The 16,239-nt window shown below is 42.5% G+C and overlaps 1 protein-coding gene and 3 non-coding genes across 6 annotated transcripts in view; 1 reads left to right on the top strand and 3 right to left on the bottom strand.

The window, feature by feature from the left end:
* Positions 1 to 15,917, bottom strand: part of Tex14 (testis expressed 14, intercellular bridge forming factor) — a 133,787-nt gene extending 117,870 nt beyond the window's left edge. For all 3 annotated transcript variants that reach the window (XM_059271456.1, XM_059271458.1, XM_059271461.1), the window contains exon 1: positions 15,751 to 15,917. The gene's annotated coding sequence lies outside the window, so the exon portion shown is untranslated. The remainder of the gene's footprint in view (positions 1 to 15,750) is intronic.
* Positions 303 to 466, bottom strand: LOC131918143 (U1 spliceosomal RNA). The gene has a single exon (XR_009380883.1). It is a non-coding gene; the product is annotated as a U1 spliceosomal RNA (small nuclear RNA).
* On the bottom strand, positions 3,071 to 3,234 carry LOC131918131 (U1 spliceosomal RNA). The gene has a single exon (XR_009380872.1). It is a non-coding gene; the product is annotated as a U1 spliceosomal RNA (small nuclear RNA).
* On the top strand, positions 10,950 to 11,057 carry LOC131918108 (U6 spliceosomal RNA). Its single transcript, XR_009380854.1, has one exon. It is a non-coding gene; the product is annotated as a U6 spliceosomal RNA (small nuclear RNA).
* Positions 15,918 to 16,239: the final 322 nt, after the last annotated feature.

The raw sequence follows: 16,239 nt of genomic DNA, 5'->3' as shown, positions 1-16,239 counted from the left end.
TAGTCAGGAGGCTCAGAGATTGTAGGTTACTGCACAGAAATACAACTTTTGAGTTTATTCTGATGAATATGAAAAGTGCTTTTAAAAAAATTAGGGAAGTATATCAACATCACAACATCCTGTTTCAAGAGATAAAACTAACAAGAAAAGTTACTGTCTACTAGACAACTAGACAACAGGAAGGGCCAATACATACATAACAGAGACAGAGTGCAAATATTTGTAGGGAACATAAACTTAGAGGTGAGGATGTTGTACTGCTAATAAGTACTACTAATAAGTCTAATATTCAACCACCATACCAGGGGAGAGCGCGAACGCAGTCCCCCACTACCACAAATTATGCAGTCGAGTTTCCCGCATTTGGGGAAATCGCAGGGGTCAGCACATCCGGAGTGCAATGGATAAGCCTCGCCCTGGGAAAACCACCTTCGTGATCATGGTATCTCCCCTGCCAGGTAAGTATGAGTTGTGGCAGCCTCTGTACTGTCCTACCCTGATCATCGACACACTAAACAGTCACGGTCAATTACATTACAAATTGTTTTGGCCTTCCTCTCGAGACTACACAGTTGTTTTATATGATATAGATAAGAGCAAAAACTTTTAAACACTTGCTGAAAATGCTTCTGTGCAAAAAAGTACTAGAATACAGACCTGCTTAGGGATATCTGCATATCCCCGCCCCTTTTAGTGACATCTTCCTCTCATGGTTTTCTCTGCATTTCTCTTCCGGTTGCGTTAACTCTTAAACCACTCCTCTCTACAATGGTAGATTTTACATTTTTTTCTTGCATCATTTGCTACTAACAAAAGTTTTCTTATGGATTTGGCATGACGTTTGGGGAGACTACTCTCAAGAAGGCAGCAAGATAGGTTGTTTCAAGTCAATCGCTGCTGCATTTAAGAGAATCAATCAAATCCTTGGTGTTTCCATTTCCCAAAATTGCAAAGAGAATTCTGTCAACCACAAAGATTCCGTGAGGACTGAGTACTTGTAAAATGTTGCGTGGATTTAAACCGACTCTTGTTCTCACAAAGTATGCAGTCTTGTGGTGTGCTAACTAATGTGGGGCTGGAGATAGGGCTTTGCTGCTCTTGGCAGAAAGTCTGAGTTTGGTTCCCAGCACCCACAGCGGACTGCTCATAGAACTTATCTTTATAACAGTGTATGGGACGGTTTGTGAGCCGGCAGTGCCCTCAGAGACTCAGAATACTTCTTCCCATTGCAACCAGAGCGAGAAATAATAAACAAACAAACAAACAAACAAACCCACCTAGCCAATTAAATGCTCTCATTGAAACTTAAAGGAACAAATAATACTCCTAAGCTTCAGAAAGCACTGTCAGCAGCAACCTGTCTTTCAACACTAAAAATGTCAGAAGAAAAACATGAACACAGTCTCCCCACCACTACCACAAGTTTAACGCTCACAACTTTCAGTGTAAGAACTAGATATAGCCTCTCTTCATGGATAAAGCGTGATGAAATGACTAAGGTAATGCCATCCTGCCCCACCTCCAATATCCACTTCTCCCTTGGCAACACTTCAGGTCTGTCCATGACCTTGGGAATGGTCCAAATGTATTACACAGTGTCTGGAAGATACATCTAAGTCTTGCAAAGAAAGGAGATGTTAGCAGGCCACTCTAAATCCCTCACTAATGTAACCCCCCCTCCCCTGAGCACTGATGTAATTATGGTTTTGTCTTTTAAAACGCTGTACTCCTGAGCTTGGACACAGAGACTTTGCAGAGGCAGAAGCTCGATCTACTATTAATAAAAAAGGACTAAAGCTGGGTGGTGGTGGTGGTGGTGCACGATTTTAATCCCAGCACTTGAGAGGTAGGCAGATCCCTGAGTTCAAGGACAGACAGGTCTACAACGAGACTTCCAGGATAGCCAGGACTGTTGCACAAAGAAACCTTGTCTTGGGGAAAAAAAAAAAAAAAAGAAAAAAGAAAAAAGAAAAGAAACAACAACAACAAAAAAAGGAAACTAGATATGGGTAAGATGAGAGATAACTGGTCTAAGTTGGAAAGAACACCCATCATAGTAATGAAGGTGGATGTATCAGGGTCATCCACTGAACCCTAAATTGTTGAAATACTACTGTATATTACACACACTTAAAACTGTTAATATATTATAATTACTGGTGCTGAGATATGACCCTATCCAGGCAGGTCTCCAATTTGTTATGTGGAAGAGGATGACTATGAATGCATGAGCCTTCTGCTTCTACCTCTCTAATATTTGAACTACAGTTGTACACTCCACATGTGGTGGCTCAAGCACAAATATCCTTAATTGTATGTAGTTCCAGGGTATCTGATGCCCTTTTCTGACTTCCTTAGGGGCCAGGCATGCATACATACATGCAAGCAAAAACACTCAACACACAGAGTTAAAGTTACAACTCATCTTTTTACTTATTTTTCCAGTGCTGATTTGAATCCAGTAACCTGAACATGCTAGGCACGTATTCTACTACTAACCTACAGTCCACTCTATCCCCTTTTAAATTTTGTTTATGCTTTACAAAAATTAAACAAATTACATAGCCTTGATCAGGTAGTTTGTATGTAGACCACCTCTGCTTTCCACACGTTTACAAACTGGAGACCACTTATTTTGGACCAATCAGTATAAGTGTCACTCAGATTATTTCTAATGGCAAATATTTAAATTTAAAGTAAATTTAGAGGTCATATATAATACACCCTAAGTTCTGGAGACACTGTAAACATGATCAAGTTGCTGGGTGTAGGAAAGAATTTAGAAACAGAGGTAAAGCCTAGGTATGCATTAACCAGATTCAATTAAACAGAACAAAAGTGTTAAAAAAAAAAAAACACGTTCACGTGACTACAGGAAGTTACAGAAACACTAGTAAAAACATAATTGCTGCTAAGCACACCAACGGTATAATACAAGAGAAAGCAAAAAACCTAAAGATTTCCAGTGACATTTCTGGCACCTAAAAATTAGAAAGCCACAAGAAAGCTACAACAGATACACCACTTAACATGGTATATAAAAGCATGTCTTCCGTTCAACCAGGATAATCAGGGGAGAGCGCGAACGCAGTCCCCCACTACCACAAATTATGCAGTCGAGTTTCCCGCATTTGGGGAAATCGCAGGGGTCAGCACATCCGGAGTGCAATGGATAAGCCTCGCCCTGGGAAAACCACCTTCGTGATCATGGTATCTCCCCTGCCAGGTAAGTATGAGTTGCAGCAGCATGTAGCCTGAACAGCCTGGTGTGCGTAGCATTTTAAAGATACGGTGCAAACTTAAGCCCTCATTAAAAAATCTCTATATCATTATACACAGTAGGCTCCAACATTCGGAAACTCTTAGGAGGATTGGCAGTCTTGTAATTTCCCCAAAACTACACTCCAAAAACCACAAATGTGGAAGTAGCAGCTTTTCCCAGTCTGCTCCTGAATTCTCAATCTACATAGTACCACCTCCATAGTGACTCACTTCCCGATACCGGAACTACCTCCCTGTCAGCACGCGAATACCAATGAGCCCATTAGGTGGTAATTGGCTGTGTCTTTTGTTTTGTAGCCTCCTAGAACACTGTAGGAATTTTCTTTCATAAGCATAGGAATCGGACGCATAGCTTAGTGTGAATCAAGATTAAGAGTAACAACAAAAGCAGCTGCAATGACAGTAGCGGGAGGGACCATTCGTTAGTTTACATATAACACTAAATTTAATCTTTGCAAGTCACGAGGCTGTTACTATCATTCCCCCATCTTTACAGATGTGGAAACCGGTTCAGAATGGTTAGCTTTCAATGCATATTATTTGTGGACAGTCTTACGCTCCCCGACAAATGTAAAAATGTTCAGACTGATGGTTCATGAGCAGTAAGGGTGCTTGCCTCCAAGGCTGACAAATGGGGTTTGATTCCAGAGACCTACATGGTCGAAGAAGAGAACAGACTTTCAGGTTTGATTTGTTTGCTTGTTTGAAAGACTCGCTCTGTAGTCCTAGGATGGCCTCAAATTTACGAGACCCAACTGCTTCAGACCCCCAGGGTGCTAGGATTATAAGGTGTACACCAGCATACCCAGCTTGAGGCACATCTTTTTTTTTTTTTTTTTTTTTTTTTTTAAAGATTTATTTATTTATTATGTATACAGCATGTATAACTGCAGGCCAGAAGAGGGCGCCAGATCTCATTACAGATGGTTGTGAGCCACCATGTGGGTGCTGGGAATTGAACTCAGGACCTCTGGAAGAGCAGCCAGTGCTCTTAGCCTCTGAGCCATCTCTCCAGCCCCCTTGAGGCACATCTTAAAGATTAAGAAGACATTGTATATTATTTCTTAAAGAACAAAAGCTCTGGAAAGAATGAAAGGGTAACCAGGATTTGGGTGTAAGAAGAAAGTGCTTTTAAGTAGTGTTTAATCATTACTTAATCTATTGTATAATTAAAATAAATGTTAAGAAAAAAAGAAAAAGTGGGAATACGCTCATTGTAGGCAAAGAAAAATATGTCTTACCTACATACTACACAAACTGGTCTTAAAGCTAAGGAGGAGTATCTGTTTACAGGCTACTGGGCACAAATGCAAAGGACTCTGGACACCAGTCTACAGCTTAGACTGGCCACAAAGGTTTCTCTGGAGGAGAACGAAAGGACTCTGGTTATAGTACTGAACATAGTTTAGATGTAGAAGTGAAATAAAGACCTATCAGAGATTAGCTAGAGAAAAGGGGAGACCTATTGCATAGGCTCCTGGATTCAGAAGCATTCCACAAATACTTGATTTAATATTCTGCTATTAGTCCTTTTCTCATTATGTAGCTCAGGCTCTGTCTTAAACTGGAGATCCTCTTGCCTCAGCTTCCCAAATACTGGGATTACAGGATTACAGGTATGACACCAGGCATATAGATACAGATATATACATTATATGTATATTTTATATATGTATGTATTTTTTGCTTTTTGGTCTCAAGCATAGTAAGTCTAAATGTCATATTAACCATCACAGTATATGACTATTTTCTTTTAAAAAGCTTGAATGAGGGGTTTCTTTTTTTTTTTTTTTTTTTTTTTTTTTTTAATTTATTTATTATGTATACAGCATGTATGACTGCAGGCCAGAAGAGGGCACCAGATCTCATTACAGATGGTTGTGAGCCACCATGTGGTTGCTGGGAATTGAACTCAGGACCTCTGGAAGAGCAGTCAGTGCTCTTAACCTCTGAGCCATCTCTCCAGCCCCCGAATGAGGGGTTTCTAACACCCATGTCAGGACATTCACAACCACATGTAACTCCAGATCCAGGGGATCCAACACTCTTGTGGCTTCTGTGGGCACCTGTACACACATGTGCACATCTCACACACAGAGTCTCATATATACACATAGTTAAAAAATTTTAAGCTGGGCAGTGGTGGCACACGCCTTTAATCCCAGCACTCAGGAGGCAGAGGCAGGAGGATCTCTGTGAATTCGAGGCCAGCCTGGGCTACAAAGTGAGTTCCAGGAAAGGCGCAAAACTACACAGAGAAACCCTGTCTCGAAAAACCAAAAAAAAAAAAAAAAAAAAAATTTAAAGTCCAAACCAATAATGTATTATTATATACCAACTAGAATGACTACAATCCATAAAAGTGGGTTTTGGAATTTAAATCAGTGGTAGAATGCTTATCTAGTCCACATGGGGTTGTGGATTTGATCCTTAACACTATACATAAAAAATATCTGGTAATATCAAATGCTGGCAGGCCAGATATGTGGCCTACTGCTTTAATCCCAGTACCTGGGATTAAAACTAGACTGGTCTATAAATCAAGTTCCAGGCCAGCCAGGGCTACATAATGAGACCTGTCTCAAAATAAATAAATAAATAAATGCCGGCAAGGATGTAGAGAAAAAGAAACTTAGGTTTTGCTGGTGAGAATGTAAAACTGTAGTCATTTTAAAAAAAACAGTTCAATAGTTTCTGAAAAAGTTATACACTTCCAAATAATGTAGTCCATTCCTACATATTTCGCAAAAGAAATAGGGAACGTGTTTACAGAATGACATGTATGCAAATTAAAGTTTTGGTTTTTTTTGAGCTGAGGATCAAACCCAGGGCCTTGTGCTTGCTAGGCAAGCGCTCTACCACTGAGACAAATCCCAACCCCAAATTATTATTTTATTTTATTCTTATAACTATTAGTATAGCCCAAACAGGCCAGGCATTTCTTTTTATCTACCTCTATCTATCTATCCATCTATATGTCTGTCTGTCCATCCATCCATCCACCCATCCATCTATATAATGTGTATGTGTGTATTGGTACATATATGTCTTGCACCCACATACATGCCTGGTCCCACCGAAGCTAGTTGAGGTGGTCAGATCCTCTGGAATTGGAGTTAAGATGGTTGTGAGCAGCCATGTGAGTACTGGGAATCTGGGTCCTCTGGAAGAGGAGCCAGTGCTCTTAACCATTAAGCTATCTTTCCAGCTTCTGTTGTACATTTTTATCCTTCCCTGTTTTAATAACAACTAGGTGAGGCACAATGGCACACACCTTTAATCCTAGCACTTTTAAGGTAGAGGCAGGCAGATCTTCTCTGTGAGTTCGAGGCTAGCCTTGTCTACATATCCAGTTCCAGGTTAGCCAGGGCTACATAGTGGGAACCTGTCTCAAAGCAACAACAATAAAAATCAACACCTAATAAACAAAAAACATCCTCACAACTTTCATACTAACATTTTGGCTTCTGGCTTCGCCACTCATGTGCACCCACATGTGTATACACACACATATACACAAAGAAACTATTTTGAGGGGCTGGAGAGATGGCTCAGCAGTTAAGAGCACTTGAGTGCTCTTCCGTATGTCCTGAGTTCAATTCCCAGCAAACACATGGTGGCTCACAAACATCTATAATGGGATCAGATTCCTTCTGCTGTGCATGAAGACAGAGCACTCACATACATTAAATATATGAATAAATAAATGTTTTTTTTAAAAAGAAAGAAAAAGAAAGTAACTATGTTCTCTCTTGGTCTGAGAACATAGTTCAGTAGGCAGAATGTTTGCTTGTCTAGCATGCCATGGGTTTGATCTCCAGTACTGTGTATAGTGGTGTCTTCCTATATTCTCAGAACTCAGTACTCAGGAAGGGGTCATCACTGACTACACCCTGTGTGTAGTGTGAGGGCACCCTGTTCTAGAAGACATCCCTAACCTCAGGCAACATTACCCAGGGATGGGGTGACTGTGATGGAATCTTCTTGTGTTCTTGTAAGTGATCTCCATACTTCCCTCCATCATTCTCATCTTTTCCCACCTCTGTCCCAATCCCTGCCACTATCTTCTCCATTAGCCATGTCATGAGCCAAGTAGCACTGTGGTGGGTTTTGGTCAAAGATCACCTTTAATGAGCTCTCCTAACATTTGTACCTGCATCAGAAGGGCTGGTAAACCAGACACACAACTCTTCATGCTACTTCTTCCCTCTGGTTTTGTTTATTTCCTCAAATCCTTTGATTTTAGTGCATTCTGAAGATGGGTTACCACTCTTCTTTCCTTTTTTTTTTTTTTTTGAGACAGGGTGTCACTACGTAGCTTTGACTATCCTGGAACTTCCTACATAGACTAAGCTGGCCTCAAACTTAGAGAGATCTGCCTGCCTCTGTGCCCCCGGAGCACCAGGATTAAAGGCATGTGCCACCACACCCACTCTCTTTTTAAAGTTTCATACAATTGTTGAGCTTCAAAAGTGTACTCTGTAATCTGGGCTGGGCAAGTAAATTGATTGGTAAGCCTTTCCCCAGCTTCACAAATACACATTCTTAAAAACTACGAATGTGCTGGGCGGTGGTGGCGCACGCCTTTAATCCCAGCACTCGGGAGGCAGAGCCAGGCGGATCTCTGTGAGTTCGAGGCCAGCCTGGGCTACCAAGTGAGTCCCAGGAAAGGCGCAAAGCTACACAGAGAAACCCTGTCTCGAAAAACCAAAAAAAAAAAAAAAAAAAAAAAAAAACTACGAATGTGGCAAGTGGGTGGTAATACACGTCTTTAAATTTTTTAAAAATATTTATTTATTTATTTATTATGCATACAGTGTTCTGCCTGCATCCCTGCAGGATGGAAATGGGCACCAGGTTTCATTAAAAATGGTTGTGAACCATCATGTGGTTGCTGGGAATTGAACTCAGGACCTCTGGAAGAACAGCCAGTTCTTTTAACCTCTGAGCCATCTCTCCAGCCCATGTCTTCAATTAAGACCAGCATTTAGGAGACTGCTGTCACATGAAGGGGAACTGTCACTAAACTGCTTCTGCATCAACTTCCCAAGTTTGGTTCAAACTACCCTATATTAGCAAAAAGTCCCAAAACAGCTTCCGATGTTAAACAATACATTACATAGAGCATTAACAGAGTTGTTCTCTACCACAAGTCACAGTCAAGTTTCCAGCATTTGGGAAAACCACAGAGGTCAGCACATGTGGAGTGCATTGGGTGAGCCTTACTCTGGGAAAACCACCTCCACGGTATACCCTTTGGGTAAGTAGAGGTTACTGGTTACCCAGCATATCACCATCAGATTCTAAACACGTTAAACATATGTAAAGTCTCTTCATCCTATTGTTATTCTATTACTTAGGGCACGAAAGCCTTTTGTAATTACAAAAGCCGAACTAAACTTTGAATACTGTTGTATTTTCAGAATCCTAAAAATGTATGAGGTTTTTGTTGATATGGCAAGCGGAATGACCCACTGGGAATCTGTGAATCTGCCTTTTCCATCACTGCAAAGGGGATTCTGCAGGTATGATTAAGTAGTTGCGATGGGGAGATTATCCTGGGTTACCCAGGTGAGTCTAAAGTAAATCACACAGCACACAAAAGAGCTAGAGAAATAGAGGTAACAACCGAAGTCAGAGACAAGACACTAAATTGCTTAGCATACTTGGAAGGTGGGAGAAGGGGTCACATTTAAGGAATGTGGAAGCCTCTGGAAGCTTGAAAGGTTAAGGTAGTAAATCTCCTGGAGAGCCTCCAAAACTTCCTGGAATACAGCCCTTTTTGGCTGTAGGATGACATTCAAGCTAGCCTTACAACCCACCACACGTGTGATAAATTTACATCAATTCAGCCTGTGGTAATCTGCCTGCTTGCCCTCACTACCATGCCTCTGAGGCATTCCTTCACTGGTGTTAGAACCTTTCTTCAGGATTCCAACATAGATTGAAGATCAACGGAGACGTACGTCTAGCCTTGTAGACTAAAACACTACACGATTCTTGGCTTTTCTATCAGTAGTCAATCACTGTTGAGTCAGTTAGATTACAGTCTGTAGGCCACTCTAATAAATCACCTTTTAATATAGACTCATTCTACCAGTTCTATTCCTCTAGAGAACTCTTAAGACCACACCAGAATCACCCTATTTCCCAAGTCATTTTATTTACAGGATTCTTCCGGTATTCTTTCCTCTGCCCAAATAACTTAGCTTAAGTTTTATATCTTAAAAAAAAAAAAAAGAGAGAGAGAGAGAGAGAGAGAAACATGCCAGGCTTGGTAAGGCTTGCCTTTAATTCTAGCACTCGGGAGGCAGAGGCGGGCAAATCTCTGAGTTCAAGGCCAGTCTGGTCTACAGAGCGTGTCAGAGCGAGTTCCAGTTCTGTTACACAAAAGAAACCCTGTCTCAAAAACAAAAAACAACAACACAGAGAGAGAGAGAGAGAGAGAGAGAGAGAGAGAGAGAGAGAGAGAGAGAGAGAGAGGGAAACATTGAGTAAAAACAGAGCCAGTGAGTAAAGGACTCGCTACAAAGCTGAGAGAGGCAAGGCTTCCCCCACTTTGTCAGCTGGAGCCATCTTTGATTTAATATGAGTATGTGTGTGAAACAATGCTGGATCTGCTGGAAGAGCAGTCAGTGCTCTTTACTGACGAGTCATCGCTCCGTCCTAACAATGCTGTTTTAAATATCTTACTAAAACTAAGAAGTGGCCAGGCAGTGTAGAGCAAGCCTTTAATCTCAGCACTTTCGAGGCAGAGGCAGGTGGATCTCTGTGAATTCGAGGCCAGCCTGGGCTACAGAGTGAGTTACAGGACAGCCAGGACTGTCACACAGAGAAACCTTGTCTTGGAAAGTCAAAAAACAACGAAACAAAAAACAAAAACTAAGACGTGACAGGGCTGGAGAAATGGCTCAGCAGTTAAGAGCACTGGCTGCTCTTCCAGAGGATCGGGGTTCAATTCCCAGCACCCACATGGCAGCTCACAACTGTCTGTGAATCCAGTTCCAGGGGATCTGACACCCATGCACATAAAATAAAGTTAAAAAAACGGGCTGAAGAGATGGCTCAGAGGTTAAGAGCACTGACTGTTCTTTCAGAGGTCCTGAGTTCAATTCCCAGCACCCACATGGTGGCTCACAACCATCTGTAATGAGATCTGGTGCCCTCTTCTGGCATGCAGGGATACATGCAAGCAGAACACTGTAAACATAATAAATAAACAACATAAATATTAAAAAAAATAATAAAGTTAAAAAAACAAACAAAACAACAACAAACTCTAAGAAGTGACAACTGAAAACAGAGTCTTCTGACTCGAGAAGAAAAAAAAGAGACCCAGGGAAGGGATTCTATGATGGAAGCAGGAAGTATTCTCATCTTTTTCTCTTTTCTTTTCCTTTCAAGTGCTGGAAATTGAACTCAGGGGCTCACATGTGCCATGCAACTGATCTACATTCGACTATTTGTCAGCTATTTTATTTTTTATTATTTTTATTTTATTTTTGAGACGGAGTCTCACTAGACTTGGCTGCCGTGGAACTCACTATATTGAGCAGGCTGGCCCCAAACTCATTCCTGAGTGCTGTTATTAAATATGAACACACATACACATGTACGTATATACAATCTATAAATAAAACACATCTCTGGTGTGGAGTTAATGTTAAGTGCTTGCTTTGAAAAACACATTTACTAACACTGGATTGATACAAAAAAGATTCATATGGCCCCTGTGCAAGGATGACATGAGAATTTGCAAAGCATTCCATATTAAGAAAAATAGAGGGGCTGGAAAGATGACTCAGCGGTTAAGAGCACTGGCTGTTCTCCAGAGAAACTGGGTTCAATTCCCAGCACCATGTGGCAGCTCACAACTGTCTGTAACTCCAAGATCTGACACCCTCACACAGACATACATGCAGGCAAAATACCAATGCACATAAAACAAAAGTAAATAAATTATTAAAAAAGGGGGAGGGGGGACTGGAGAGATGGCTCAGAAGTTAAGAGCACTGGCTGCTCTTCAAAGGTCCTGAATTCAATTCCCAGCAACCACAAGATGGCTCACAACCATCTATAGTGAGATCTGATACCCTCTTCTGGCGTACAGGCATACATGCAGGCACTACACTGTATACATAATAAAAAAATAAATATTAAAAAAAGAGAAAAGGGCTGGAGAGATGGTTCAGCCGTTAAGAGCACTGTCTGTTCTTCCAGAGGTCCTGAGTTCAATTCCCAGCAACCACATGGAGGTTCACAACCATCCGTAATAAGATCTGGTGCCCTCTTCTGGCCTGTAAGCATGTATGTAGAACACTGTATACACAATAAATAAATAAATCTTTAAAAAAAAAAAAAAAAAAAAAAAGAGAAAAGAAAAATAAAAATGTCAAGAATTTGAAATCTGAACGATGCCTGAAAGGGAAAAAGGAGTTATGTGTGAACTAAGCTATCATTACCAAAATTTTCAAAGCTCAAATACTACTTATAGAAGTTTTCTAACTTGAACTTCTTTATTGTTGGTAACATTATTTATTTACTTAATTGTGTGTATGTGTGTGGGCATGTACGTGCCACGGAACAGTGTGTGTGTAATCAGAGGAAAACCTGTGGGAGTCAGTTCTTTTCTCCCACCATGTGGTCCCTGAGGATTGAATGCTAGAGTTCAAACTTGGAAGCAAGCATCCTACCCAATGACCCATCTTACTGGCCCTAGCATTACTTTATTTATTTATTTATTTATTTATTTATTTGGTATGAAGCCTAGCTTTATTTATTTATTATTGGGTATAAAGGTGCTATGATGCGCATATGGTAATCAGAGGATAACTTGTGGAAGTCTGTCTTCTCTACTTCAATCAGGTAGGTCCTAGGAATCAAACTCAGATTGTCAGGTTTGCCAGAAAGGTCCCTTCCCCAACAAGCTATCTTCCTGGCTCTAACTATACTTTTGGTTTTTTACATTTACTTAGTGTCTGTGTTTATGAACTTGCATGCAAGTGCCACAACTCATGTGTGCAGATCAGAGGGCATCAGCTGGTTCTCTCCTTCCACCATGTAGGTCCTGGGGATAGAACTCAGGTCCTCAGGGCTTGGCAGCAAATGCCATTACCCACTAAGCTTTCACAGTGGTTCCCTATTAATACCTTTTTCTTTTCTCCTTTTTTTGGTTTGAGACAGGGTTTCTCTGGGCAGTCCTGGAACTCACTCTGTTGCCCAGGCTGGCCTTGAACTGAGATCCACATGCCTCTGCCTCCCAGGTGTTGGGGTTAAAGGCGTGCACCACCACTGCCTGACTTAATATTTTCTTAAACTGGTGACATGGCATGGTGGCTGACAACTGTAATTCCAACACCTGGGAGGCTGAAGTACAAGTACTGCCTCACATTTGAGGCCCGTTTGCACTGCATAGTAAGTTATGGTAGCCTAGGCTACAAAGAACCTGCCTCAAAACCAACCTACCAACCAACCAACCAAACACAACAACACCCATACAGTAGTGAGTTAGGCATGGTGATACATATAACCCCACTACTCCAGAGGTGAAGCAAGAGGATTATAAATTTGAGGCCAGCTTTGGAAACAAAGACTATGTATCAAATTTGAATAAATGGATTGCAGACGTAGGTCAATTGGTAAACCACTTGTCTATCATGTGTGAGGCTCTGGATCCCAGCACTAGAAAGACTTATTTTGCAATTACATTTTATATATTTGTTTCCTGAAAAGGGGGGCATATATGGAGGTTGGAGGGCAACATTCAGGAGTCAGTCTGTCTCCTTTCACCATGGGGACCTGAGGGTTCAACCAACAGTCACCAGGCTTAGAAACAAGCTCCTGTTATGCACTGAACCATCTCTCAGCCTTTTTCTGTTTTTTTTAATTTTTTTTTTATTTTTGAGACAGGATCTTGCTATAGAATCCTGGCTACCCTGGAACTTGTTATATAGAGCTCAAAGGGCTACCCCTCTTCCCTAGTGCTTAGATTAAAGGTGTAAAACATCATACCCTTGCTGTGGATATCGCTCTATATAAATAAAGCACTGATTGGCCAGTAACCAGGCAGGAAGTATAGGCGGGACAAGGAGAGAAGAGAATTAAAGAAAGAAAAAGAGAGACCGGCTGGAGCCACCGCCAAGAAAAAAAAGATGTCAAGTACTGGTAAGCCACGAGCCACACGACAAAGTAAAGATTAATAAAAATGGGCTAAATATAAGAGTGAGAGCTAGACAATGATAGGCCTGAGCTAATGGCCAAGCAGTTTAAATAATGTAAGAGTCTGTGTGTTTATTTTATAAGTGGGCTCCGGGACTGGCGGGACTTGACAGTGAAAGCTGGAGAAAAATTCTCCAGCTACATACCCTTTTCAATTTTTTTTTTTTGAGACCAGTGTTATGTAACATTGGCTAGCCTGTTCTTCAATACACCAGGCTGTCCTTAGAGACAGTCTTCCTGCCCAAGCCTCTGAATGCTAGAATTACAGATATGAGACACCATGTCCTGCCTCTGATAAATTTTTTCTTATAATAATTTGTGTGAAGGCATGCATCTGTGTGAGGGAGATTGGGTGCATTAGTGCCAAGGAATGCTTGTGGAGGTCAGTGAACAGCTTTGGTTATTGGTCTTCACCTATCACCTTGAAATCGGGTCTTTCTGTTGTTAGCCAATTGTACTGGCTAGTTTTATGCCAATCTGACACAAGCTAAAGTCATCTGAGAGGAGGAAACCTCAATGAAGAAAATGGCTCCATAAGACTGAACTGTAGGTAAGCCTGTAAAGCATTTTCTTAATTAGTGATTGGTGGGAGAGGGCCCAGCCCATTGTAGGTGGTGCCATCCCTGAGCTGGTGGTCCTGGGTTCTATAAGAAAGCAGGCTGAGCAAGCTATAAGGAGGAAGCCAGTAAGCAGCACTCCTCTATGGCCTCTGCATCAGCTCCTGCTTTCAGGGTCCTGCCCTCACTTCCTTTGATGATGAACTGTGATCTGGAAGTGTAAACCAAATAAACCCTCTCCTCCTCCACTTGTTTTTGGCAATAGTAACCCTAACAAAGACACCACCGAATAGGCTAGGCTAGCTGGTCCACAAGCTTCCAGGACTTTCCTATCTCTTACCTCACATCTCAACGTAGGAGCACTAGGAATATCCAAGTGCTACTATGCTCAGCTTTAAAAGCATTCTGGAGACTTGAACTTCATGCTTACATGACACGCACTTTACCCAATGAACTATCTCCCCAGCTCTGATACAGAAAAAAAAAAAAAAAAAAAAAAAAAAAGACAAACCTAAAGGGCTGGGGAAATGGCTGAGTGGAAAAAAGTGTTTGCAGTCAAGCCTGAAGACCTGTACTGGACTTCTGGACCCACATGGTGGAAGGACAGACTACTGCAAAGACAGACCACTGTAAATTGTCTCTCCAGCACACATCATGATCACTTGCGGTGGTGGCGCATGCCTTTAATCTCAGCACTCGGGAGGCAGAGCCAGGAGGATCTCTGCGAGTTCGAAGCCAGCCTAGTCTACAGAGGGAGATCCAGGACAGGCACCAAAACTACACAGAGAAGTCCTGTCTCGAAAAAACCAAAAACAGAATGTGGAGATTGCTCAGGATAATAAAAAGTTCTAGGTTTAAATTTTAGTTTCAAGAAAAACTGTGCTTAAACATCCTCATACTTTTTATGACATATGCACATTTAATGCATATTTAAAACTACACTGCTCAACATGTTGCTTCCTCCCTTAGTATTTAAACACCAATTTGCTGTATTTAAGGAGTTCCTTAAAGCTCTGTATAAAAATCCAGGCTAAGAACCATTGCCAAGGGAGAGGTGAGATAGTTCACCAGGTAAAGGGCCTTGTTGCCAAGTCTGACAACCCGAATTCCATCCCCAGGACCCACAGGATGGACGCTGGGAACCAACTCCTCTGATCTCCACACTAGCACCGTGCCTTGTGTGCCTGCACAGATCCACAAAAGAACTGTAATAATAAAGAGCTGTGATGGATAAGCAGGGTACAAACGGAGAGACTTGCGAAGGCTTGTGTCCCACACTTGAGGAGGTATTTTATTTTACTTTGTCTTTTGAGACAGGGTTTCTCTGTGTAGCCCTGGCTGTCCTGCAACTCACTCTGCAGACCAGGCTGGCCTCGAACTCAGAGATCATCAGCCTGCCTCTGCCTCCCGAATGCTGGGATCAAATACGAGCGCGACCACCCACCGCCCGGCGTAGAAGGTTTATTTTAATGTAGCGTACGAGACAATTCATTACATCATCTCCATACTTCTTAGGCCAAGGACCTCCTAAGTCACCTTCCAAACTGCCAATCTCCCCCAAAAGTTCTGTCTTGGAAGCGGTCACTTCCGCCGCTACTAAAGGAGTCCAGCCCCTCCCTCTTAGGACACGAGCGGCCCAGGCTAGACGACGACGACGACGACGAGGAGGAGACCAGAAGTCATGGTTTCTTACTTTTCCAGCTACTTCATACGCTAGGCAGGCCAGGGGACATGAATGCGCTCAGACACCTCTCAGGAACCGCCACGCTCCCGAGCGAAGGCCCGGCTCCTCACGCACTGGGAGGCGTGCGTGGGTGGCGTGCGTGCGTGGGTGCGTGGGCGCCCGAGCGCCAACGGCTCCTCACTACCGGCCCCCCCCAAGGTGGGGGGGGCTGGCCCACAATCCCCCGCGAGGGCGGGAGAAACCAGGAGGAAGCAAGTGACGGGGCCCAGCTAGCAAGAGCCAAGGGCTCTCTCTATTCCTAGGGTGCGGGCACACAAGGAGCCTCCCACAACACGTCTCTATGGTTTTCGCAGCGAGAAACTGGCCACTGACCAGGGTTCGGCTGCTGCTGCTTCAGCTACTTCCACCTAGGGAGATGATTTCTACTAAAGACTCGAGGAACCCGTGAAACAGGCCAGAGCGAGGGCGAGAAACCACCGGGCCTCGCATCTCCAGCCT

This window comes from Peromyscus eremicus, chromosome 8a (assembly GCF_949786415.1).
Source record: "Peromyscus eremicus chromosome 8a, PerEre_H2_v1, whole genome shotgun sequence".
NCBI classification, from domain to species: domain Eukaryota; kingdom Metazoa; phylum Chordata; class Mammalia; order Rodentia; family Cricetidae; genus Peromyscus; species Peromyscus eremicus.
The sequence above is the reverse complement of the archived record's forward strand: the minus strand, read 5'-3'. Positions and strand labels throughout refer to the sequence as shown.